General features: G+C 33.2%; 1 protein-coding gene across 4 annotated transcripts in view; it reads left to right on the top strand.

The window, feature by feature from the left end:
* TRAF3 (TNF receptor associated factor 3) overlaps window positions 1-24,880 on the top strand; it is a 150,743-nt gene that overhangs the window by 21,445 nt on the left and 104,418 nt on the right. The window contains exon 2 of one of the 4 annotated variants that reach the window (XM_074291202.1): window positions 4,580-4,737. The exons of the other annotated variants lie outside the window; for them this stretch is intronic. The gene's annotated coding sequence lies outside the window, so the exon portion shown is untranslated. The remainder of the gene's footprint in view (window positions 1-4,579; window positions 4,738-24,880) is intronic. 4 annotated transcript variants of the gene reach the window in all.

Below are 24,880 nucleotides of genomic sequence, written 5' to 3'. Positions count from 1 at the left end.
TTCCTTCCTTCCTTCCTTCCTTCCTTCCTTCCTTCCTTCCTTCCTTCCTTCCTTCCTTCCTTCCTTCCTTCCTTCCTTCCTTCCTTCCTTCCTTTCTTTCTTTCTTTCTTTCTTTCTTTCTTTCATAATAGTGTTTACCATTTTATTGTTCTTGGAAAAAAAGTATTTAGGAATATAAGTGTAAGGTTCTTTGTATAAAGATTCCTTATTCTGGAAACTTATTTTCTGTATTTTTTTTTTTTTAAGAACATTCTTCCCTGAACACATTTGTTCAATTTGGAATATCTTATCAAGTTATTTGTAGAATTTCTCTACTTCCTACAAATTTTGACACATAAGTTTTGGTTTTGCCTTTCTTTGTATCCTCATAACTCAATACAGTGCCTGACACATAATAAGTACTTAATAAGTTGTATTTTTAAAAAATTACAAATGGCTATCTTAAGTTTAGCAAGGTAAGTGTCCCTTGAAATTATTTTTGTGACTCTTGGGCCACTCCCTTATTTGTCTCTCCAAGAACTTGTAAACTATCTTTCCATTTTGCTCTAGCTTCTTTATATCTCTTGGCACTGGAATATAAAAGAAAGAGTGTTGGACTTGGATACAATTTATTTAGTTTTGCTTTCCACTCCTTTCATTTAGGTGGTCAAGTCATGTAATCTTTCAGAGCTCTTATTTCCTCATTTGTAAAATGGGGTAATAATGAGTATAATGTCTACATTGCAGGAATATCCTTAAGGATAAACTGAGACAATATATGTAGAACACTTTGCAAACCTTACAAGAAGCTATAAAGAAATCAACCATTATTATTCATTTGTACTAAAACAGTCAATATTGATAAAGTTTAATTCCTTAGTAATATATCTGCTAATAGTCATTAGACAGAAGTCTATCATTTAAATACCCACAGTGAATATTTATAATTGGTTTAAAATATCTGACATTTTTCCAACATTCCACCTTTCATTATTGTAGAAGGAAAAGGAGGCCTCACAGGACTGAGAAGTTTTCATTTTTCTTTGTTTTGTGGATTAATAAGGTCAAAAAATTTTTCATCTACTAGCCACCTTTCAGATTCTTCATGCTGAGCGTAGATATTCTTTGAGCCTTTGACTGGGCTGTGATCAAAACCTTTCCAGTGTGATTGAACCTGCCAGAGCTTGTACTGGAGTATAAGCATATTTCCTGTCCTCTATGAGATTAATTGCTAAATGAGTTCAAAGAGAGAAATCACTTTTTGGTTGGAATGTTAGGGAAAGATTTATGGAAGAGGTGGTAATCTACAATAGTTAGAATCAGGAATGTTAGAGCTGGAAAGGGACCTTTGAGATCATATAGTTTAATAATTTTATTTTACAGATGAAGAAACTGAGTCTCAGAGAGGGAAATAACTTGCTCCACACACAAGGCAAGACTATTATATTATATAAAAGGAATGACTTACATTGAAGGAATAATCTTTTAAAACAAAATATATTCATAATGGGAAGTGTGAACTTTTTATCTACAACCTGAGTAATTTCTATAATTGCAAAGCATGCTTCAACCATTTAGAGATGCCACCAATCAATTAACAAACATGTATTAGCACTTAGCATATGCACATATGCCAAGCACAGGGTATCTCACATGATGAAGATATATAGGAAAAGCAAAAAAATCCTCTCAAGAAGCTTTTGGAAGAGAGCATGTATACACATGGTCAAAACAGAGTAGATACAAGTAAACTTTAGTGGGGAAGGCACTTGCAGATGGAGAGACCAGAAGAAGCCTTTTATAGAAGGTGGTATTTGAGCTGAATCTTTAAGGAAGCTAGGGAGAGCATTCCAAGCTTGGGATATAGTCAATGCAAGAACATAGAAATGGAATAGAGATGTGTTTTGAGAAAAAATATGTAGGCCATTATGGCTGTACTATATAGATTGTGTAAAGGAAAACTAGAAAAATAAGAAATCTTAAAGAACTTTAAAATCCAAAGGGTGGAGTTTATATTTTATTATAGAAATAATAGACATGACTAGAGTGGTACTGTGGTATAATGTGGTCAAACCTATGCTTTAGGAGGTAACTTTGGAAGCTGTGGGAAGGATGGATTGGAGGTAGGGAAAAGTTTGGCAGGGAGTACAATTAAGGGCTATTATTGTACTCCAGATAAAGGGTAATGAGGGGGTTGAACTAAAGTGATGGCTATGTGAATGGAAGGAAAGGACTATGAGAAATTCTGAAAATGTAGAAATGAGAATATTGATATGGTCTGGTTTCTCTAGTTATAAGTCACTGGTTGAACAAAAATCTCACATTGAAAACTTATAGTTAATATTTGTGGTGACCAAAAATACTTTTTAAAAAAAGATACTTTCAGTGAGCTTACAGAAATTGAAATTGCATGCTAATTTGTTGTTCAGTTGCTTTATTCATGTTCAACTCTTGTGACCCCATTTGGGGTTTTCTTGGCAAAGGTACTAGAGTGATTTGACATTTCCTTCTGCAGGTCATTTTACAGGTGAAGAAACCGAGACAGACCTTTTTGATTTGATTTGCCCATGGTCACAAAGCTAGTGTCTGAGGCTACATTTGAATTCATAAAGAAGTCTTCCTGACTCCAGTCTCAGCAATCTATCCACTGCGCCATAGTCTAGCTTTCCCCAAATGTGTGGTATTGTAACAAAAATTCTTTTTCTGTAACTTTCTCCCTAGTTTAGAGAAATCATGTAGACAGTTTTTGTTATTGTGCTGATTATTATGGCAATTGTAGAAAAACTATAAAGTTGTTATTTAGGAACCATGGAAGATACTGGAGCTTTGGTGGTGCTGCTATTTTTTTTTTTCTTTTAAATCATGTGCATTCATTTAAATATCCTGAGTATTCTGATATTTAATATTCTGAGTATTTAGTACAAATATTTAGTACATCAGACATTAATTAAGCATCTTTCGTATGCTAGGCACCATGCTAGTGGATAAAAATACAAAGACAAAAATGAAAGTCTTTGACCTCAGGAAGCTTTATACATAAGATATGTCTCTGAGCTATAGTTTCCTTGTTCATAAACTGGGGATGGTAATAATTATTTAGCAGTACTTACCTTATGTAAGTTCAAATGCTAAAATATGTATAAATGTACTTTATAGACTTTCAACAAGTTGCTTAATCTTTGTCTCAGTTTCTTCATCTCTCAAATAAAAATAATACTAATGCCTCCCTCACAGATGATTGTGAGGATAAAATGAGATCACTTTTGTCAAGCACTTTGCAAAACTTAAATATATACAATGTATGTATATATACACACACACATATATATATATATATACATATATATATATATGAACACACATATGTATATATATATATATATACTAGCTAATATTATTTTAAAATGTCAATTGACATTATTTTGGTATATTATAATGTTCTTGTATAAAGGAACCAAGGAAAGACAGAGATAGAACTCATATAGAATAAGGGGGGATTGTAAAAATCATGAATACATAGAAACATATAAAAATTTCAATATGATCATATCATTTAGAGCTGTACAGGACCTTTGAGATCATCTAGTTCAAGCTTTTCATTTTTTTTAAGATGAAGAAACTCAGAAAGTTTCTCATCACTGAGAGTTATAACCAAGAACCCTGAAGGATGCAAGGATTCTCTGGAATTCATTATTTTGTGTGTCCACCTGTTGCTTGTCTGTTTTCCTTCAGTACTTCAAAAGATTTGGGAGTTCATTGAACTGGTCATTCTTTCTACTTCTACATATTACAATCCTTTTATAACATCAATGATTGTTTCATGATTTTCTGTGACCAGACAAATTAATCACTTATTGAGCTAACTTCTGGTGATGAAATTGTTTTGAATATTTACTTGGATAATACTCTGCCTAGAGGAAATGTGGTAAAATAGAACTAGATTTGGAATTAGGAATCATGGATTTGAATACTGACTGCCAGTTTATTCCCTTTGTGACCTTGGCCAAAGTATTCCATCTCTTTGGATTTCAATTCTCTTATTGGATTAGGTTAGATATTCTTAACATTTTTTGTGTCATGGACATTTCTGGCAATCTGATAAAACCTGTGTACTTCTCAGAATAACAAAGTTTTAAAATGTTTATAATAAAATATTATAATAAAAATGTTTATAATAAAATATTATAATAAAAAATGATTACAAAAGAAATCAATTATATTGAAATTAAGTTATAATTTTTTTTCCAATTCAAGTTTCTGGACCCCTTAAAATGGATCACAGGTTAAGAACTCTGAATTAGGTTATTTCTAAGGTAACTTTGAATTTGAAAAATGGACAGTGATGATTTACTATAATTTGCAAAGTACTTTCTTTACTACAGTTCTGAGAGTTAGACGTTTCATTGGTTTATGCCAATGCACAGAGGTGGAGTGAGATGACTTATCAAGTCAGGAATAGTTAGCCGTCCAAATGGTGAGAATGTAGAATGGGTGAATGGGAGTGATGTGAAATAAGGTTGGAAATAATTGATTGAAGCAAGGTTATGGAATGCCATACTCTTAAATGCCAGGCTAATAAGGAGTTTGTATTTTATCCTAGAGACAATCGGGAGACATTGAAGGCTTTTGAGCAGGGGAATGACATGATTGAACTTGTGCCTTAGGAAGATTATTTTGACAACTGTATGGTGGATAGATATGGAGAAAAAAGAGACTGGAATCTGGGAGACCAATTAGGAGACCATTATAATCATCCAGGTGAGTAGTAATAAAGGTCTACACTAGGGTTATGCTAATGTCGGTGGAGAATAGGAATGGATTTGAGGGATTTTGTGGAAACAGAATTGACATTTCTTGGTATAAAATGTGTAGTATTCCCTTCCATACTTTTAATTCCAGAATAGTTACTCCAGGCTTAAAGCATTACATGAGTCCATTATCCATTTAGTCCATTGTATCATTTGGTGCTCGTGAGCACCAAATGATATATTTCCTTTCCTTTTTTTTTTTTTTTTTTTTTTTGATTAATGAGAAAGAATATTTAGTTCAAAGAAAGGCATATAATGAAGTAACATAGTAAGATAATTTGCAATAAAAAGTTCCTTCCATTAAATATAGCATACTTTTTCCACAAAAATATATCAATAGTAAGAATGAACATGAAAGCCACCATACCTGAGGGCCCCAAATGTGGAAAATATAAGAAGAATATTTTGCACCTCTGATTTATGGCAGGATCCATAACATTTTCTGAAAATGTCATCATATTGCTGTCACTAGACTTGTTCTTTGATGAACACAGTGCATCTTCTGGGTACATTTATCCACTAAGCACTTCTGGGCTCTTAGTCAGTGCTTCTGTGTTTATCTTTATAAGGTTAATCTCAATCTGCTAACTATGGCTAAAACCTCATGCTAACAGTCACTATACACAGCTATGCTCTCAAGCTAAGATTAAGTCTTTCCTTTTTGATCCCTGAGCTAGACTGGTAACTAAGCTTTCTGTCAAAGATAATAATGTGGTTTGGGATTAAGATAATCTGTCACACTGCTTAGACTTCCTTTGAGTTAGCTACAAATTACTTTGAGCCATACCAAAAACTAGGCTAAGGACACTAGGCAAATTCCTGTCTTTATTATGTATGTCTGTGTGTAGCAGAGTCTTGAATACTTTGATGCTATATTTATGACTTGTAAATAATTTTGGTAAATTATAATATAATGCTAAAATATGCATAGTCTTTGATATTTCCATTCAGAAGTAACTTCTAGTCTTTCCAGTATAAATTTCCAGTAATCTGTTCTGTTTTCCTTCTTTCTTATCTTTGTTAGGATTGACCATCTCTGAGAGAGGAATATTAAAGATTCCTACAATTATACTGTGACCCTTTTTTTTTTTTGCAGCATGTTTAACTTTTCCTTTAAGAACTTAGATGTCATACCATTTAGTACATAGATATTTAGTAGAGTATTGTTTCCTTGTGATTCCTTAAAATGTAATGTAGTTCCCTGGTTTTTTTTCCACATGATCTTGTCAAATTTAGTTATTGCATTATCTGAAATTATGATTATCTACTTTTTTTTAACTGTCTGAAGCATAGTAATTTTTAAAAAAAAAATCTAATTCAATAAGTATTGCTAAGAATCTGCTGTATACACATAAATGGCTTAGGTACTATAGTAATTATAAAAACAAACCAAAAAAGCAATTCCTTTCCTCAAGGTAAATCAGCTCTCATTTTCATACAAGGAATGTATATAATATAAATAAATAGAAGAAAGCACAAACTTAACAACTATAACTTTAACTGTGAAGGAATCAAATATAACAAGAAGAAAAACAAAGTTAATAAAATAATGGGAATAAGATCCAGTAAAATAATACCCACAAATCCCAACTATTTGTAACACAACTGTTGCCTTTCTTAATCCATTTACACTTAAGGTTATCATTATTGTTTGTTTTCTTCCATTTTTTTTTCTTCCTTATCCTTTATGAAAACACTTGTTCTCCTCTCCCATAGACCTCCCTTCCCTCTTGTTACCTTGCCTTAATCCATGTTCCTTAAATTTATTTATAATACTTTTTTTTTTATCCTTCTTATTCTCTGCCAAGATAAAAGTAGCATTTACAATCTTGCTCTTCTTCTCTGTTCCCCATCCCCTATCATTTCTCTTTTAATTTCAGTAATGGAAGCCTTTTGTAAGAAGTATTCATTTATTTCATCCTTTTCCAAAATCCTTTCCTCTTCTAGACTATTCTGGAATCCATTTTTTCTATTCATTTGTTTTGCATTTGCTGCAAATTCTTTCCTCTTTCAATGTCCCTTACATAAAATGGAGCTTTTGGAAAGGCCTCAATGTCTTGAGACAATTGCCCACTGACTGGCAGGATAATGATACTTTTCTTCCTAAATATAACATCTCCAGGGCTTTTTCTTTATAGCTATATATTCCCACAGCTTTAATAAGAAAGTTAAAAAAATGCCAAAAATCTAGTTCCTCAATGACTTCATTTAGTTACTTCTTGGTGTGATTCTCTTATTTAAAATACTTTGTGTTAAATATCTTTATCACCTCTGGTTTCTTTTGAAAGAATGATTTAGATTTTTTGCAGCAACTTTTTTTTTCTCTTTATTAAAGCTTTTTATTTTTCAAAACATGCATGGACAATTCTTCAACATTAGCCCTTGCAAAACCTTGTGTTCCAATTTCCCCCTTTCCCCACCTTCTCCCTTAGATGGCAAGTAGTCCAATATTATGTTAAACATGGTAGAAATATAAGTTAAATTCAATATATGCATACATATTTATACAATTATCTTGCTAAACAAGAAAAATCAAATCAAACCAGAAAAAAAGAGAAAGTAAAATGTAAGCAAACAACAAGAAAAGTGAAAATGCTATGTTGTGAACCATACTCAGTTCTCACAGTCCTCTCTCTGGGTGTAGATGTCTCTCTTCATTACTAAACTATTGGAACTGATCTGAATCACCTCATTGCTGAAGAAAGCCACGTCCATCGGAATTGATCATCATATCTTCTTGTTGCTATGCACAGCTATCTCCTGGTTCTGCTCTTTTCACTTAGTATCAGTTCATGTAAGTCTCTCTAGGCCTCTCTGAAATCATCCTGCTGGTTGTTTCTTACAGAATAATAATATTCCATAACATTCATATACTATAATTTATTTAGTCATTCTCCAATTGATGGGCATCCACTCAATTTCCAGTTTCTAGCTACTACAAAGAGGACTGCCACAAACATTTTTGCACACGTGGGTCCCTTTCCCTCCTTTAAGATCTCTTTTGGGATATAAGCCCAGTAGTAGCACTGCTGGATCAAAGGATATGCACAGTTTGATTACTCTTTGGACATAATTCCAAATTGCTCTCCAGAATGGTTGGTTCTGTTCACAGTTCCACCAACCATGTATTAGTGTCCCAGTTTTCTCACATTTCCTCCAACATTTGTCATTATCTTTTCCTGTCATCTTAGCCAATCTGAGAGGTTATAGTGGTGTCTCAGAGTTGTCTTAATTTTCATTTCTCTGATCAATAGTAATTTAAAGCATCTTTTTATATGACTAGAAATAGTTTTAGTTTCTTCATCTGAAAATTACCTGTTCATATCCTTTGATTACTTATCAATTGGAGAATGGTTTGAACTCTTATAAATTTGAGTCAATTTTCTCTATATTTTAGAAATGAGGCCTTTATCAGAATTTTTGAAAGTAAAAACCTTTTCCCAACTTATTTGTATCAATTTTTAAAAAATTGATATCCAGGCTCAGCTTTTTCAGGACATGGCATTTTGGGGATAAGGGGCAATCTGGCATAATGGATAGAGTCCTGGTAATGCAAACCAGGAAGAACTGGATTCAAATTCTGCTTCTAACACTTACTAGCTTTATTATTTTGGACAGGTTACCTAATTTTTAAAATCTTTTTCCTCATCTATAAAATGGAGGTAATAATTTTTATGCTATCTTGTGGTTGTGAGGTTGAAAAAAGATTATTTCATAAACCTCAAATTGCAAAATAAATGTCAGTTATTATTCTTTCAAATTAATATATTCCAATTCCCTTGATTTCTCATAAATGAATATTCTAGGACAATTTTTAATGATTTTCCTTGGTAAATGAATGGATTTTTGCAATATTTATTGTTTGTTGTTAACATTCTAAAACATATGTTGACAAGTTGAATTGTTGGTTTCTTTTGGACAACATCTTAACTGATTCTATCACTTTGTACTTTTTGTTTATGATATTTCTAGGCAATTTTCTTATGTTGTTTTCTGAAATACTGCATTCTGGATTTTTGTCAACATGTTTTTTAGTGTTTGTAGGATGAATCACACAATGATTTTAAAATTTTCTTGGTAAATTTTGTCTTCAAGGTCAGTAATCTTTATTTGTATAGAACTCATAAATTCCTCCTATTGTCTTTTGATTTCATTTTTTGAAATTTTCTTCCTCTTCTGAATTTTTTGAGTCTTACATCTCCTATTCTCTTTTTCTTTTAGATCTTTACTATTTTAGAGACATTCTTCATCATGAATTCTAAATACTTTATTCTCTTACTGCTTTTTTTGATTTTTTATGAGAGTTTTATGTAAGTAAACTTAGGGAAGCTCCACTAGAGTAGAGTAACAGAAGGAAAGAGGGAAAGTCAATGGGAAAATACTGGAATCAAATTAGTGCCAGCAAAATAAATCATAGGGGCAAAGTACTTTTTTTTTTTTTTGCAAAGTACATTCCTTAAGAAAGAAGCAAAACAAGGAAAACACTGATACAGAAGAAATAAATGGAAGAAAAACAAGTTAAAATTGTAAATGTAAATGTATTAAACTTTCTAATAAAATAATTCTTTTAAAATTTCCATCATTCCTTAATTTAATTCTTTTGTTTTTCTTTAAAATCATTCTTCACAGCTATTGATCCATTGCTCCTTTTTGAAGTCCTATAAATGTTATTGATTTCCTTCCATCTTATGGATGACTTTTGGGTTGATATCCTTTCTTCCCTTGTATTTATTGGTTATATTTTATTCTTCTCTAGATTGTTTATCCATTCTTCTTTCTATGTACAATCTTGCTGTTGGTTTATGTGGACAGGGTTTGAATTTGTATTCAATCTTTCTCTTAATTTTCTTGCAGGCAGCCCCTCTCTTTCATTTCAAATAAACTTGTCTTAGGTGTTATACTGTTTGATCCCTTCTCCATTCATTGCTTCGTATTTTCTCTCCTCAACTCTAGGAGTTACAAGTAATTATTATTATTATTGTTGTTAATGTTAATGATGATAATAATAACTAAGGTGTTTTAAGACTTTCAAAATTTGTTACATGTGTTGTTACACTTGTGCTTCACAACAGCCCCATGAGGTAAGTTCTACTATTATCCTTGTTTTTCAGATAAGAAAACTAAGACTGGGAGACATCAATGATTTCCTTTCTTTAAGGGAGAGGAATTTTCTTCTAGATCATTTCTAAGTGGAAATTCTGGGAAGGCAAAATAACAACAACCATGTAAAACTCAAACATACCTGACAAAATGTATGCTGTTTTAGGCATAAGAAGGAATAGTGGATTAGCAATTCAGCCTTCTCTCTTTATTTTGTTTTTTAGTAAGATTTACATTGTGAGTAAATGTCTTGTTTTTCTTTTCTTGTCCTTGTAATTTTTGTTTTAATTTTGTTTTATGTTTTTTTTTTTTTTTTTGAGGTTGTGGAGTTAAGAGACATACTTTCATTGCATCAGCTTTCTGGAAGAGGGTTGTTAGTGCAGTTGTTGAATTTAAGATTAACATTGTGAAGGAAGAAAAGTGGTGTCAGATCAGATCTGAGAGGATGGTAAGGGGTAGGAAAGAACTAGATATTAAACTTAGGACAAAGAAAGTTTAAGAGGAATAAGGTAGTGGATGAGATTAGAAAGGCAGATAGTAATTAGAAAGGAGAATTTCAAAGTTCAAAGTCATGGAGGCAGAATACCTTTGGGTGTGACCCTTTGAGTGTCTGAGATGATGTAGCTTTATAAATCATAAAGAGCTCAGGAAACCTGGGAGGCTAGAGATATTTGTGGTTGTTATTGTTCATTCTTCATTCTTGAAGAGGATCAATGATATCATGAGGGAAAGGTCTTGACTTACATGTGAATTGGATTTATATCATCAGCCTCACTCTTTCTTCCTGAGTCATCAGAGTCCAGTGACATACAAAATTCAAGATGACTAGTCATGGCCCAGGATGCTGTGAGTGATTGACTTTTCTAATTAAGTTCTTTCCTGGGTTTTAATTTGTCTGAGACAATTCTCATTTAATAACTAAAGACTAGGCAAGAATTGAGACAACAGATGGCCTAATTCACCATCACAAGTGTATCAGAGAGGGGAAGACCCTTGAATTTCTGGCCAGAATGGAAAATAATTTACACAACTTATAAAACATCAAAACCTAAATGATAAGCAACAAAGGCCTGGGCTAGGGGCTATCTATCATTGACTATTCAGTGAAAGCCAGAATAGTTTGGGTTTAATAGCTCTATTTGAATTGCATTGGGCTTTTCAAAAGCCTGTTTTTTTTTTTGTTTTGTTTTGTTTTTTTTTTCCACAGTTACATTTCAAGAAATCATAAATGAAAATTGCACAGGAAAAAAAGTAAACCTTTTCATTTTTCTTTCTTTTTTTGTTTTTGCTTTTTTTTTTTCATGAGGCAATTGGGGTTAAGTGACTTGTCAGAGGTCACATAGCTAGGAAGTGTTTAAGTGTCTGAGGCCTGATTTGAACTTAGGTTCTCCTTACTTCAGGGCGGGTGCTCTATCCACTGTGCCACCTACAGATTTCTTTTTTTTAAAAAGCAAATAAATAAATAAAAATCAAGGAGGAAGAAGGAGGACAAGTAGAAAAAAAAAAAGGAGCACAAGAAAAGAGGAGAAGAAAAAGGAAGAGGAGGAGGAAACAAAAGAAGAGAATAAGAAAAAAAGAGAAGAAGGAGGAGGAGGAGGAAAGAAAGAAAAACAACTTTACTTATAAATAAGGAAGTCATCATGACTAAGGTCAGACCATTGGGTGGAAGAAGAATTATGAGCCATTTATTGAACTTAGATCTTACCTCTGCCACTTCTGTGATCTTGGACAAATCATTTATCCTCCCTGAGATTCTTTCCCCACATTTGTAAAGTGATGGGTCTCTACTAGAAGACTTTTATGGCTTCTTTGGCTTTACCTTTAACTCTTTTGAATAAGGGTAACCTGCAGTTGGAAAGAAGGACAATAGCAAAGATCTTAGCAGGGTAATATCAAAACATAAGTTATACTTCACATGAGGAAAACTTGCTGTTGATAGGGATACTCTTGAAGTGTCATTGTCAGTCAATAAACATATATCCAGCTCGTTATGTGCCAGTACCTGGATTAAGCATTGATGAAACAAAGAAAGCTAAAAAAACAATTCCTGCTCTCAAGGAAGTTACAGTGCAATAGGGGAAATAACATGTAAACAATCATATGCCAACAAAATATACACAAGATAAATTAGTGATAATCAATAGATGGAAGGCATTAGAATTAAGGGGGAATAGGGAAACACTTCCTATGTAGGAGATGGGATTTTAGTTGGGCCTTCAGGGAAGCTAGTAGGTGCAGATGATCCTGAAGAGGATTCCATGTGGAGCATTAGTAAATGCCAGTTTACTTGACTGGCTTGGACTATACAAAGAGATGAAGTGAAAAACTGAAACTTAAAGAATGTTTTTCATTTAAAGGATGGGTAATCTGAAATGGTGGCTCCTAAGCTACTTAAAGTTTGTATTGGCTCATTTTGTAGATAATGGCGTACTTTTTTGATTGGCATATATTAAGGCATTGGTTAAAACTTTTTCAGTTAGCTTAAAGGTTCTGCCCCTGGATATCTTCTGTTGAAATTGATTAAGGATTCATGACTTTACCTTGGGTTTGGAGATAGGTTGTTTTTTTTTTTTTTTTTTTCCAGATTGATATTGGGCACTCTATATTAGGAATTCTCAATTTTTATTTTTGTATTATAGACCCCTTCTCGGAATAATGTTTTTAAGTGCACAAAATAAAATACATAAGATTATGGAGGAAACCAATTATATTGATCTATAGTTATAATTTAAAAAAAAACATGCATCCTAGGTTAAGAACTCCAACTCTATAATATGAATTATTATGCTATAGATAAAGTTAAAGTGATGAAAATTGGTTCTCCTTGCCTGGAACACACTCCTCTGTACTTGGAATAGAAATATTTCAAATTCTACAATGGCTGCACTAAGTTCAAGATATCATGTGATTCTACATCCATCAGAACCCTAGTTCATGAACTCTGGAGCAAAAGAACATAATAGCTGAAGGCTTAAGCCAAAGCCAGATTCTGGAAAAAGAATATCATCCATTGTTTTACTCTTGGCAAACATTTCTAGAGGCAGCAGTGTGACAAAATCACCTGAAAAAGGCCTTGTAGCAGTCATGAATTGCCCCTTGATATTTGCAACCTGACTACACACATTCCCTCCATATCTACTCCATGTGCGTCCATTCTTACCACTAATGATTTATATATTTTGGGGAGATTGTGCCCCAGGTTTATGGTAAAACTTTTCTATTGGCATTTTTGGAACTGCCTTGAATCACTGCATTATTGAGAAGAGCCAACTCCAGATCTGTTTGTTAGTTGATCATTACATGATCTTGTTACTATCTACAATGTTTTCTTGGTTCTGCTCACTTCACTTAGAATCAATTCATATAAGTCTTTCCAAGCTTTTCTGAAATCAGCCTGCTTACAATTTTTTATAGAATGATAGTATTCCACTATGTTCTTATACCACAATTTATTTTGTCATTCCCCAACTGATGGGCATCTACTCAATTTCCAGTTCTTTGTCATTACAACATTTTTGCATATGTGGGTCTTTTTACCTCTTTGATGATCTCTTTGGGATACAGACCTAGTAGTGAGTCTCTTGGATCAAAGGGCATATACACAGTTTTGTAACCCTTTGGGCATAGTTCCAAATTGCTCTTCAAAATGGATGGATCATTTCATAACTCCACGAAACTGGTTCTTTATTTCTTTACCTGAAAAATTGTCTGTTCATGTCCCTTGACCATTTATGAATTGGGTAATAAATATGACTTAATTCTCTATGTATTTTAGAAATGAGGCCTTTATCAGAAATATAAAAATTGTTTCCTAGTTTTCTTCTTCCTTTCTAATCTTGGCTGCATTGGTTTTGTTTGTGCAAGAACTTTAATTCAATGAAATCAAAATTTTTGCATTTTGCATTTTATAATGTTCTCTGGTTCTTCTTTGGCCATAAATTCCTCCCTTCTCTATATATCTGACAGATTATCCCTTGTTCTACTAATTTACTTATATTATCACCTTTTATGTTTGAAACATGACTCTATTCTGAACTTATCTTGGTATGAGATGTTGGTCTGTGCCTACTTTTTGCCATACTATTTCCAATTTTCCCAGCATTTTTTATCAAATAGTGAGTCTTTGGGTCTATCAAGCACTAGATTACTATAGTTGCTGACAATTGTGTCTTGTGTACCTAACTATTCCACTGTTCCACTACTCTTATTTCTTAGCCAAATGGTTTTCATGACTGCTACTTTATAATATACTTTTAGGTTACCTGGCAGCATTCTTAGTCTTTCATATGCAGGTACAGTCAGCCAAGGGAAATGTGCTTTTGGGCTTAGTTTTACATTAGATATAAAATGCTGTTCTCTTGGATCTGACAATAGCGTATATGTTGTTTGAGGACCAGTTTACACTTTTAGCTTAGAGATGTTCTTTATCAGGTAATGCTATTTTTGGCCCATAGCACAAAGATCTTCATCTACTACAGCAGGGAGAATTGACTTCTTTATGATGTACATAGAATCATCTCTTCTGAAAATTGGGGTAAAATTCAACTGATCTTTGATCCCTAAAAAATAATAAATTACTACAATATCCCTAACAAGAAATTCTCTAGTCTCTACTTGAGCATGTCAAATGGTGGGAAGCCCATTACATCCTAATGCAATCCATTCTACATTTGCACAGCTCCACTTGTTTTTCCTTCAAATAAGCTGAAAATGTCTTTGCAGTTGACACCCTCTGCTCCCAGGGCTCTATCTTTTGAGGGTAAGCAAGTCTAATTTCTCTTCTACATAATGAGTGGTAATATGGGATAGTGGAGAGAGTACTAATTTTGAAGTTAGAGGACCCTGTTTTATATCCTGGCTCTGTTAGTTATTTTACCATGCTTTGGGCAAGTTACTTCATTTCTTTGAGGGGTTTGTTTTGCTGTGTTTTGTCTACAAAATGTGGCAGGTTCAAGGTAGGGAGGATGAAAGAACTGTATTTGATGGTGTTTAAGGCCCTTAAAACTCAAAATCCTATGATCTTGTGAACCTTTTAAATACTCAAGACAGCTATACTGTCTCTACTGTCTTCTCTTCCAGGCAAAATGTCCCCAATTCCTTCAGCATATTGTTCCTTATCATGCTTTCAAATACTCTTAACATTTTGATTGCTTTTTTTAGATTCATTCCAGCTTTTTATCTTATCCCTTCTTAAATGTAGAGTTCCAAATGTGGTCTAAACAAGGAAAGAGAACTGCAAAACAAAATCATGTTCATAGAACTTTGGGGTCTAAACTTACATTAATGTAACCTGAGATCATTTTACCTCTTTTTGACCATCATATCCCATTGTTTAATCACTGATAAACATTTATTAATCACCTAAGCACATTATTATCTCATAATATGTGCAGTGGTACCTAAAATTTATGATATTGGTATGTTTGTAAATTGGACCCATTCGGAGATGTTGATCAATTAGCTATTCCTAATCATACTCATTAAAATATATTTTTATATTTTTCTTTCTTGTGCAGATATGGTTAGTTAAGGGAATTGGACTTTTGGGTTTGACTTTATGTTAGATATAACACTGTTCTCATAGTTCTGGCAATAGAATATATGTTGTTTGTCTGAGGACCAGTATACATTCTTAGTTCAGAGATTTTCATTATCAGATAATAATATTTTTGTCTATAGCACAAAGGTCATCTACATAGAGATGTATATGGCATAAAGAAGGAACTGACATAAGGGCCCTGAGAAGGATATAATTTTTTTCAATTCTAATTTTGCCACATTGATGACTTATTGCCACTTGCTATTTAAACATATGGCCAAATATTCCTGGGGAATGTGATTTCCTCTACATTTCCAGATTTTCAAGATGAGAAAAATTACTCACCTGTCCATTATTTCAAAAAGTATACTAGTGGATGATTCATAGTGACCCACCCACCTTCCCACAGAGTTGGTGTTTTTGCTTAGGGGATTTTTCAGTCAGTTATTTTTTCCTCACCTTTTGTATGTTAAAAGAATAAAGGTAGTAATGTTTGAGGGAACTGTTGACCATGCTTTCAGAGGAGCTGTAGAGCATTTGAGCTGAGTGTATTAGTTCAATTCCATCTGGGTTTCCTCAAATCACAAGAGAGTCATATTGATTTAATCAGCATGCTTTGCCTTCCAATTTCTTTTTTTCTAAGAATAACAGCTAATATTACAATACAATATAATATAACAACATTTATTAAGTGGCACAATGTGTTAAGCACAAGGAAAATACAAAGTTTAGATAATCTTGTATACATGGTCAAACTTGAAATTAAAATAATGTGATCTACTATATAAATAAGTTCTAGAGGAAAAAGTATAGAAGACTATTGGTCTGTTTTTAGTGTTTTATGGAAAGGATTTAATATACACATACACAGGTAACTATAAGCACATGTATGTATACATACATACATATATATACTATATATACATATATATATTATGCACACATATATTTCTTTTAGAAGTTTCTCAAATAAAATAGGGCTAAGAATAATAGCTGGTGTTTATATAGCACTTTAAGGTTTGAAAAGTACTTTAGAAAAATTCATTTTATTCTCACAACAACTCAGATGGGAAGATGCTATTATTATCCCCATTTTAAAGATAGGGAAACTAAAGCAGACAGGTTAGTTGACTTGCTCAGGCAAGATCACATAGTTAAGTGTCAAAGGCAGACTTCCTGACTGAATTCTACTTTCCTGCCTTTAGACTTATGATTTCATTTATATAGGGAACTACGAGGTAAGGAAAGTTCCTCTATTAATAGAGGTTGACACTTTTTCTATCATTTTTAGTCTTAGTTGCACTGAGAATATGAACTGATTGGAATAGTTTTTTATTGGAGGCCATGCCACCTTGATACTCTGTATCAAAGAGATAAAAACTTTGAACTTTGTAAACAGACTAGAAGTTTCCCTGTTGTTATAGCTTCAGTAAGATAAATGTCTTTTTTCCATAAAGTACTAATATTTGTAGTTGAAATGATATTTAATCTGAAAGCCTAAATCCATTCTAATTAGAGGAACAGAGTACTTCAGCATTCTCTAAACTATCAGGCCAAGCTTCATTGCATTCATAGTTATTCAGCTATACCAAACTTTTAACATTAAATGTCTTCATACAATTTAACAGGGTAAGATGTTAATTTGCCTTCTCTAAAGAGTCTCTCCTACTAGAAATGACTAGTAGTTATACATAGTTCTGCCTAAAACCACATTCTCTCATAGGAAATATACAACTTCCCTTTAAAAAGTTCTATTTTCTCCTTTACATGTGAACTAACCTGGTATAACAGAAGGAACAATGAGCTAGGAGACCAGGACCACACAGCCAGTAGGCCACAGGGAAAATTTGCATCCAGGTCTTCCTTACCTTGGCATTATTTCTCAAATAAAGGAAATTAAAGATATTTAGCCTCTCCTAAAGTCCTCCTATTGTGTGGAGGTGATTTTCAGTTTTGGAGGGTGATGATAGGAGAACATGAATTTTAACAGATGTTACCATGTTGAAAGACTTCAAGTATAGGTCTGGTGACAAACTCAGTTTAGCCTCACTAAATTGGGACATGATCATCACCAGAAAGTTGACATCTAGGTTAAAAAAAAAAAAAAGGCGGTTTTCTTATTTCTAAGGAAATTATGGATTTTTTGAAGTACATAAGAAAGAACGGTAAAATTAAAGATTAGAGCTAGAAGCTAGAGATTATCAAGAGTAACACTTTAATTTTTATATGTGAGAAAACTGAGGCTTTGAATAATGTATGACTTGCTCAGTCACATAAGTAAATGTGAGAACTGGGACTCAAACTATGGCTTCTGATTACTAGGTTGGTGTTGTTCTGACCATATCACACTAGGAGCATCACAGTCTTCTGGGTTTCTGTGTTCAAAAAACCCATAAATAGCCTAATATGACATTAAGCTGTCTTCATAATACATTTGGTGACTCATCAGAATTCTATACTACAAAGGAGAATTTTTTTCCTACATGTTTTAGAAAATAGTGAAATAATTATTTTTAGTTAGTAGAAATCAAAACTGAATAAACTACACATTTTTCTCAGACTAGTCATCTTAACTATAGAGTAAGAATAGTAGTGATTACAGCCCTACATAACTTGCCCTTTTCATCTTTTTAATCTTCTTCTTCCCACCCCAGCTTCCTATACCTCTTATCATGTTTTCTGTGATCTAGTTGACATTGATGTTGGCTGTTCCTCAAACAAATCACTTCATATCCAGACTCTGGTAATTTTCATTGTCTGTTCCCCATGCTAGAATGCTCCCTCTACATCTTGGTTTTCTGACTTCTCTGGCTTTCTTCTAGTCCTAGTTAAAAATCCCTTCTTCGAAAGGAAGCTTTTCCTGATCTCTCTTAATTTTAATGCCTTATCTCTGGTGATTATTTCTAATTTATCCTGCATATATCTTATTTGTACATAGTCATTTGCATGTTCTCTTCCCTCTTAGATTGAGTCCTTGAGACTAGAGACTGTGTTTTAACCTTCTTTGTATCTTTAGTAGTCTGTAGAGTGCATATAGTAGGCAAATAATAAATGTTTACTGAAATGTTTTAGAATGCAGAAATAAAAAATTATCAGCAAATGAAGATCAATATATACTGATGGTGTCCTTAGTCATAATTATCTCAACAAACAATCTCCACTGAAGTTATCTCATAGTAGGAGATTCATCTTCCTGATGACACCACTTATGAGGAACTATGATCAGTACCCAGAGACAGACACAACTTTTCCAATTTAATGATTTTAACTGACTAAACTTACTGATATGGAGCAATGTTTTTAGGGGAAAGAATTAATACCCCATGTTCACATAAAAAAAAAAAATAGACCAGAGACTTTATAATTCACATTTGTATAGCTCTTTATGGTTATTTCTTCACAATAGCCTTATGAGACAAATAGTGCAGGTTTATTTGTATCTGCTTTACAGATGAAGGAATTAAAGGCTAGAGTGTTAAATGAGGTAGTTATGCTTGCATGGCAACAATATAACTTGGTCTCAAACCCAGATCTCCTCCAAGTCCAGTGCTGCTCTGCTATACCATGCTACATCCTGCATTAATTCACATGTAAAGCACAGAAGGTAACTTTTTTAAAAAAGGGAAATTGTATGTTTCCTATGAGAGAATATGGTCATAAATGGAACTATGTATATACACTAATCATTTCCACTGGGTAAGCCTCTCCAGGGAAAGTAAATTAATATCTTACCTTGTTAAATTGTGTGAAGACGCTTTAATTTTAAAGGTTTGGTTTAGCTGAATAACTATGAATGCAGTGAAAGATGACCTAATAATTTTAAAGAATGCTGAAATACTCTGTGCCTTTAAATGGGATGGGTTTAGGCTTTCAGATAAAACATCATTTCAACTACAAATAGTACTTTTATGTAGAAAACAACAACAGGGAAACTTTCTAGTCTGTTTTTATAAAGGCCAAATTTCTTATCTCTTTGAGACAGAATATCAAGGTGGCATGACCTTCATTAGAAAAATGTTGTATTTGGCTCATGATTCTGTCAGTATTTGGTCAAATAGTGTGAAGTGCTATATTGTATAAACCAACCAGCAGTTGGTCTCGTAGCCCTTATTAAGACACCTTTAGGAAAGGCTCTTTTTGATCAACATTATTCTTGGGGATTCTGAAGAACTCAAGGAAATTTGGTCTAGAAATGAAGCAATTTCAGATACAGAAAATGTTGCATTAGAGGCTAGAAAATTGCCATGACCAAGCCATCATAGGACCTTGCATTTTCAACATGGAACATAGTCTCTTTGACACAATTATACCTAAAACTACAAAAAGTATACTTAATTTTTCTTGTCATACATATTTGCATTTCTACTGTCACAATCAAATGGAAAGTCATCTCTAGAACTAGACAGCATTGTTGAGAACAGTAGGAATCAATCTCAAAATTCTTGAGCTTCTCATTGCAGCAAAAAAATCCAACTTAAGTACTGGTTCCCTTCAGTGCATGAAAATGAAAGCACGTTTATCCAGAATTTTTTTCCCTAAGCCTCATCTTTGCATTTATTTCCCATTCTCATGTGTCTTTTTGCTTGTCTTTTCTCCCCTCCTATCCCAATTGAGAGCTAGGTCTGTGTCATGTTTGTCTTTCAGGAGTGGAATATAGGTCTTTGAACACAGTAAGTAGGTGCTTGTTGAATTAATACATGAATAAGAATTGTGTGTGAGAGGTTTTGAGGAGGGTAGGAAGGGGCAGGAGCTTGTGGAGGCTACTAACCACCAGGAAATACCCTGGCCTCATATGGATACTCAGAGATCCTTCTTTAGTTTTTCCTCATTATTAATTTCCATCCTAAGGAAATGAGGATGAAAAGCAATATCCAGAAACATGTTTCCTTCTTTCCCCCCCTTCCACTCCCTGTGGAATTACTCATTAAAAAACTTGCATTTACATAGTACAATATAATTTACAAAGTATTTCACTAACATAACTGGACATAGGCATTTCTAAGATAGTTTATTCCTCATTTAAAATTTTTACTTTATATTGATATCTTTTGTCCTTACATCATCTACCTTTCTAAATGTATTCCTCCCCTATATCTCATATAGCAAACCATCCCTAGTAACAAAGAATAAAAAAGAAAAAAATACTGTTTAGCAAAACTCACCAATATTCAACTGAATCTACAGTAGTACATGCAGTGTTATACACTCATAATTCCCCTCCACAATTTTGCAAAGAAGTATCCCCTGGTTTTTTTTCCATGAAGTTATTATTTATCAAGTATCTCCCATTCTATGCTCACTGAGGGAAAGAGCAAAAAATGGCCAATTTTTTTTTTTTTTTAAGTAGTAATGGTGAGACTTCAATGAAAGTAAAGCCAGATCCTGGCATTTCTGGTTGTTAGGTAGCTGGTAGTCAGGGAATAGAAAGAAACTAAGAAAGCTTTTTGATCTTAGAAATACTGGTACTTTTCAAGGCTTACCTTGTATCCAGTTGCCAGCTTCACCCTCTCGTTTTCCCAATGTCTCCAGCCAGCACAAAGGTGGAAATAGGAATGAATCTTGAATCTTCCTCTCACAGCGTGGGCTTGTGGGTTTCTGCCTTGTGAATCTCCTGGAAGTCAATCCTAGTTGTGAATCTCCCAAAGTCCATGAATGGGCTTGTAGACTTGTGAATCTCCCCACGGAATCCTGGCTCTGAATCTCCTCAAGCTTCCAGTGGGCTTGTCCTTTTATATGCTCTTTTAAAGGTGTGAACTCTTAAAGTTGTGAAAGGTGTGAACTCTGAACTAGAGAACTATTAAGTACCATGCTAAATTAAACAACCGACTTAGCACCTTGTAAGAATCCTAACATCCAATAATATCAGAATGTTCCACAATCATTCCATATCTTTTCTAATCATTGCCAGACACACCTAGTATTAGTATTGCAGTTTTTAAAAGTTTATATAGCCAAATTCTTCCTTGCTTAGAAGAGGTGGACTAATGAATGCAAATAGTTTGGTGAAGGAATATCTGAGTTCAATTTCTGAATTTGACATCTACTTGCTCTGTCACTACAGTCATTTTATATTTCTGGGTTTTAATTCACTCATCTGTAAAATGAATATAATGTACTATTCTCTTTATAATGTTGTAAGGAAAAGTTCCATGTAAGCCATAAAATACTCTGTATATATTTTTCTTTAGTACTTCATTCTTTTTTTTTTCTTTTCTGATGTTTCAATTTGATTATATTTAAGGAAAAATAAATTACTGTGAGGATGTTCTTATGTAACTTTCAAGGGGAAAATTAAATACTTTCTTGAGTAATTTTTGTTGTTGTTGAAAGTGCTGTCATCAATTTTTGTCAGAATTACCATTATTATGGGATTTCATGCTCATCTGTACTTGGATTCTTAAAGCTTTAAGCCAGATTCCTGATTTCCATTTGAGGTCAACCCATTCATGCACATATATTAATGATTATGTATTATTTTAGGTGCTCTGGATAACAACAGTATGTGTTACTTATCCAGGGGAGAGAAAAAAATGCATATAACTATAACAAATGGAATATAAGCATATAAGAAATGTATAAATAAGGTGTCATGCCAATTCCCAGGAGAGAAATGTTATTTTTAGCTAAAAAGGTGGGTAATCAGGGAATATTTCCTTGAGTAAGTAGCACTTGAACTGGGTCATAAATGATTGGTAGGATTTTTAAAAAGTGCTATTCAGGTGTGCAAAACCATAATGCCATTTTTTTCTCAGAATTTCTAACATCCTGAATCCATATAGTTCATGTTTCTGGTTAGAAAGTTATTGCCATTTGTGAAATATTCTGATTTCTTTAATTTCTAATTGAATTTTTAGAATTAACTTGGCAAGATTCAATTGATTGTATGGAATAGAAACTACATAGCAAGAGGAAATGGCAACAGTGGGACACTATTCTTTTATTTTTGGTGGTGGGTAATGAAGGGAAGCAAGAAATGAAAGGTATGCTGTGAAGAGGTGGTATTTATTAAGCTTTCTAAGGCTCAGGGCCCACAACATCCATCAAAGAAAAAAATTATCTTCTCTTTCTGATTTTTTGCCTCTCTGGTCCCTTTCATGGATATAGTTGTCAAAAGTAGATTTATCACACATACTAGTATACAGGTTAAGAGGTTCTTATGATTAAGAAACAACAAAGACAACAACTTTCAATATATTTAGTTGACTACTTCGAGACTTTCACGAGTGTCTCGTAACATATAAGTGACCTTAGGTCCTATGTGAATGTGCCAGTAGAATATAAGTTTGGATAGGTACTTCTGGCCTGACTTCTGTTCTAACTCTAAAACTGTGACCTAAGAATAGATATGGTCTTTCTATTAAGAACTTAGTACTAGAAGGTTGACTTTCAGGTTATCTTTTTTTTTTTTTTTAACCACAGCAACTGATTGAATTTCCTAAGTTATGGAGTGATTTGAATGTATATGGTGGGGTAGTACTAATATTTATAAGAATGAAATTTTGTATCCCTGAAGTTTTTTGAATATTTTAAGATTTTTACATTATGTATAATTTGATTATACTTTTCAATTAAGTTTTAATTTAATTTAATTTTCAGGTCTACATTCTCTGCCTTACATCTAATACTAGCTAACATTTATATAGTGCCTACTATGTGCCAGTCTGTATGCTAAGTGATTTTCAATTATTATTTCATTTAATCCTCACAATAACCCTGGGAAGTAGGGGCAATTATCCCTATTTTAACAGATGAGGAAGCCAAGACAAACAGAGGTTAAATGACATATTCAGGCTCACTCAGCTAAATAAATGTCTGGAGGGTCTTTCTGACTTCAGACCTGGAATTCTATCCATTGTTCTACCTATACGCTCCTATCTTTTCATACTTCCCTTATATTTTTCCCCCCTTTCCCTCTTCCCTTTCACTAGAAAAAAGCAACAAGAAAAACAAAACTTATAATTAACATTTTTAGTCAAATAAAACAAATTCTTACATTGACATTCCACCTTCCCCAAAAGAAGAGTCCCTGTCTGATCCCTGAGTCCACCACCTCTCTTATTAGAAATAATAAAGCATGTTTCATCATGGATGAAAGTCTTTTTGAATTATGTTGGTCATTGTGTTGATCAGAATTCCTAAATCTTTCAAAGTCTTTTTTTTTTTAAATCTTTTTTTTTTTTTTTCTTTTTCTTGAGGCAATTGGGATTAAGTGACTTACTCAGGGTCACACAGTTGGGGAGTGTTAAGTGTCTGAGATCACATTTGAAGTCAGGTCCTCCTGACTGCAGGGCTGGTGCTCTAGCTACTATGTCAGCTAGCTGCCCACCTCCTTTTTTCTTTCTTTTTAAATCTTTACAACGTGCTATTATTATGTAAATTGTTCTGGCTCTGTTTACTTTTTTCTGCATCAGTTCTGTTCCAGTGCATTTTAAATGAAGATTCAAATGCCCCTTCTTTACTTTTCCACTAAATGAAAAAAATTTAAACTCATGTGTTTGTTTTGAGATAACCCCAAAATAAGACAAACTGTTTTTTAAATTAAACTGTTTTTATACAAGAAAACATATCTTTTATTACAAATTAATTGTAAAATATTTGTTTTTATAAAATGTAGCATTTTTAAAAGATTTGAGATATAAAAATATTAAGTTTGAAGCAGAATGTTAAGACTAAAGATACCAGTACACATTACTTCTGACATTTAAAAAATTGTGTTTTTCAAAAAAAAAAAAAAATTGTGTTTTTCTCTGGTCTTTGATAGGTTATGGAGTTTCAGAGCTGGAAATGATATCAGTGAAGCATGATGTAGATGATTAATATATGCTTGTTCTATTCCTCTCTGTCCCCCCACCCCCACTTTGTGATTATTTTGTCAAGCTTTTCAAGTCAAAATCTGTCTTTCTGCAGCTTCCACTGCAGTTGTTCCTACTTCTGTAGCTGGAGGCCAAGGGGGGAAAAAAAAATCTTATCCTTTTTCCACATAATAGCTCCCTTATATATTGTACAAGAGTGATCATTTCCTTGCTAAGTCTTCTTTTCTTTAGGCAAAACATCCCTAGTTCCTCCAATCAGTAGTATTTTTTTTTAAATTAAGTTTTTATCAAATCTCTTATTTTTTATATCACCATCATTTTCCCTAGTATCCTTTTCCTTCCTCCTGCTAAAGAACCATCCCAAAGGTAGCTAAATGACATAGTTGATAGAACATGGAGCCTGACTATTTACTAGCTATGTGACGGGCCAAATTACTTAACCTCTCTGTGTTTCAGTTCCTTTAACTCTAAGGTGGATAAGGGCACTTATTCCTCCAGGGTTGTTATGAGAATCAAATGAGATATTATTTGCAAAGCACTTAGTATAGTACCTGATACATATAGGTGCTTAATAAAGGTTCCTTTCATTTCTTCTATAAAACAAAAATTTCTTAAAGACAAAAAAGGAAAAAAAAACAACA

This window comes from Sminthopsis crassicaudata, chromosome 2, assembly GCF_048593235.1.
Source record: "Sminthopsis crassicaudata isolate SCR6 chromosome 2, ASM4859323v1, whole genome shotgun sequence".
Lineage (NCBI taxonomy): Eukaryota > Metazoa > Chordata > Mammalia > Dasyuromorphia > Dasyuridae > Sminthopsis > Sminthopsis crassicaudata.
This window is presented reverse-complemented; position numbering and strand designations above follow the sequence as displayed.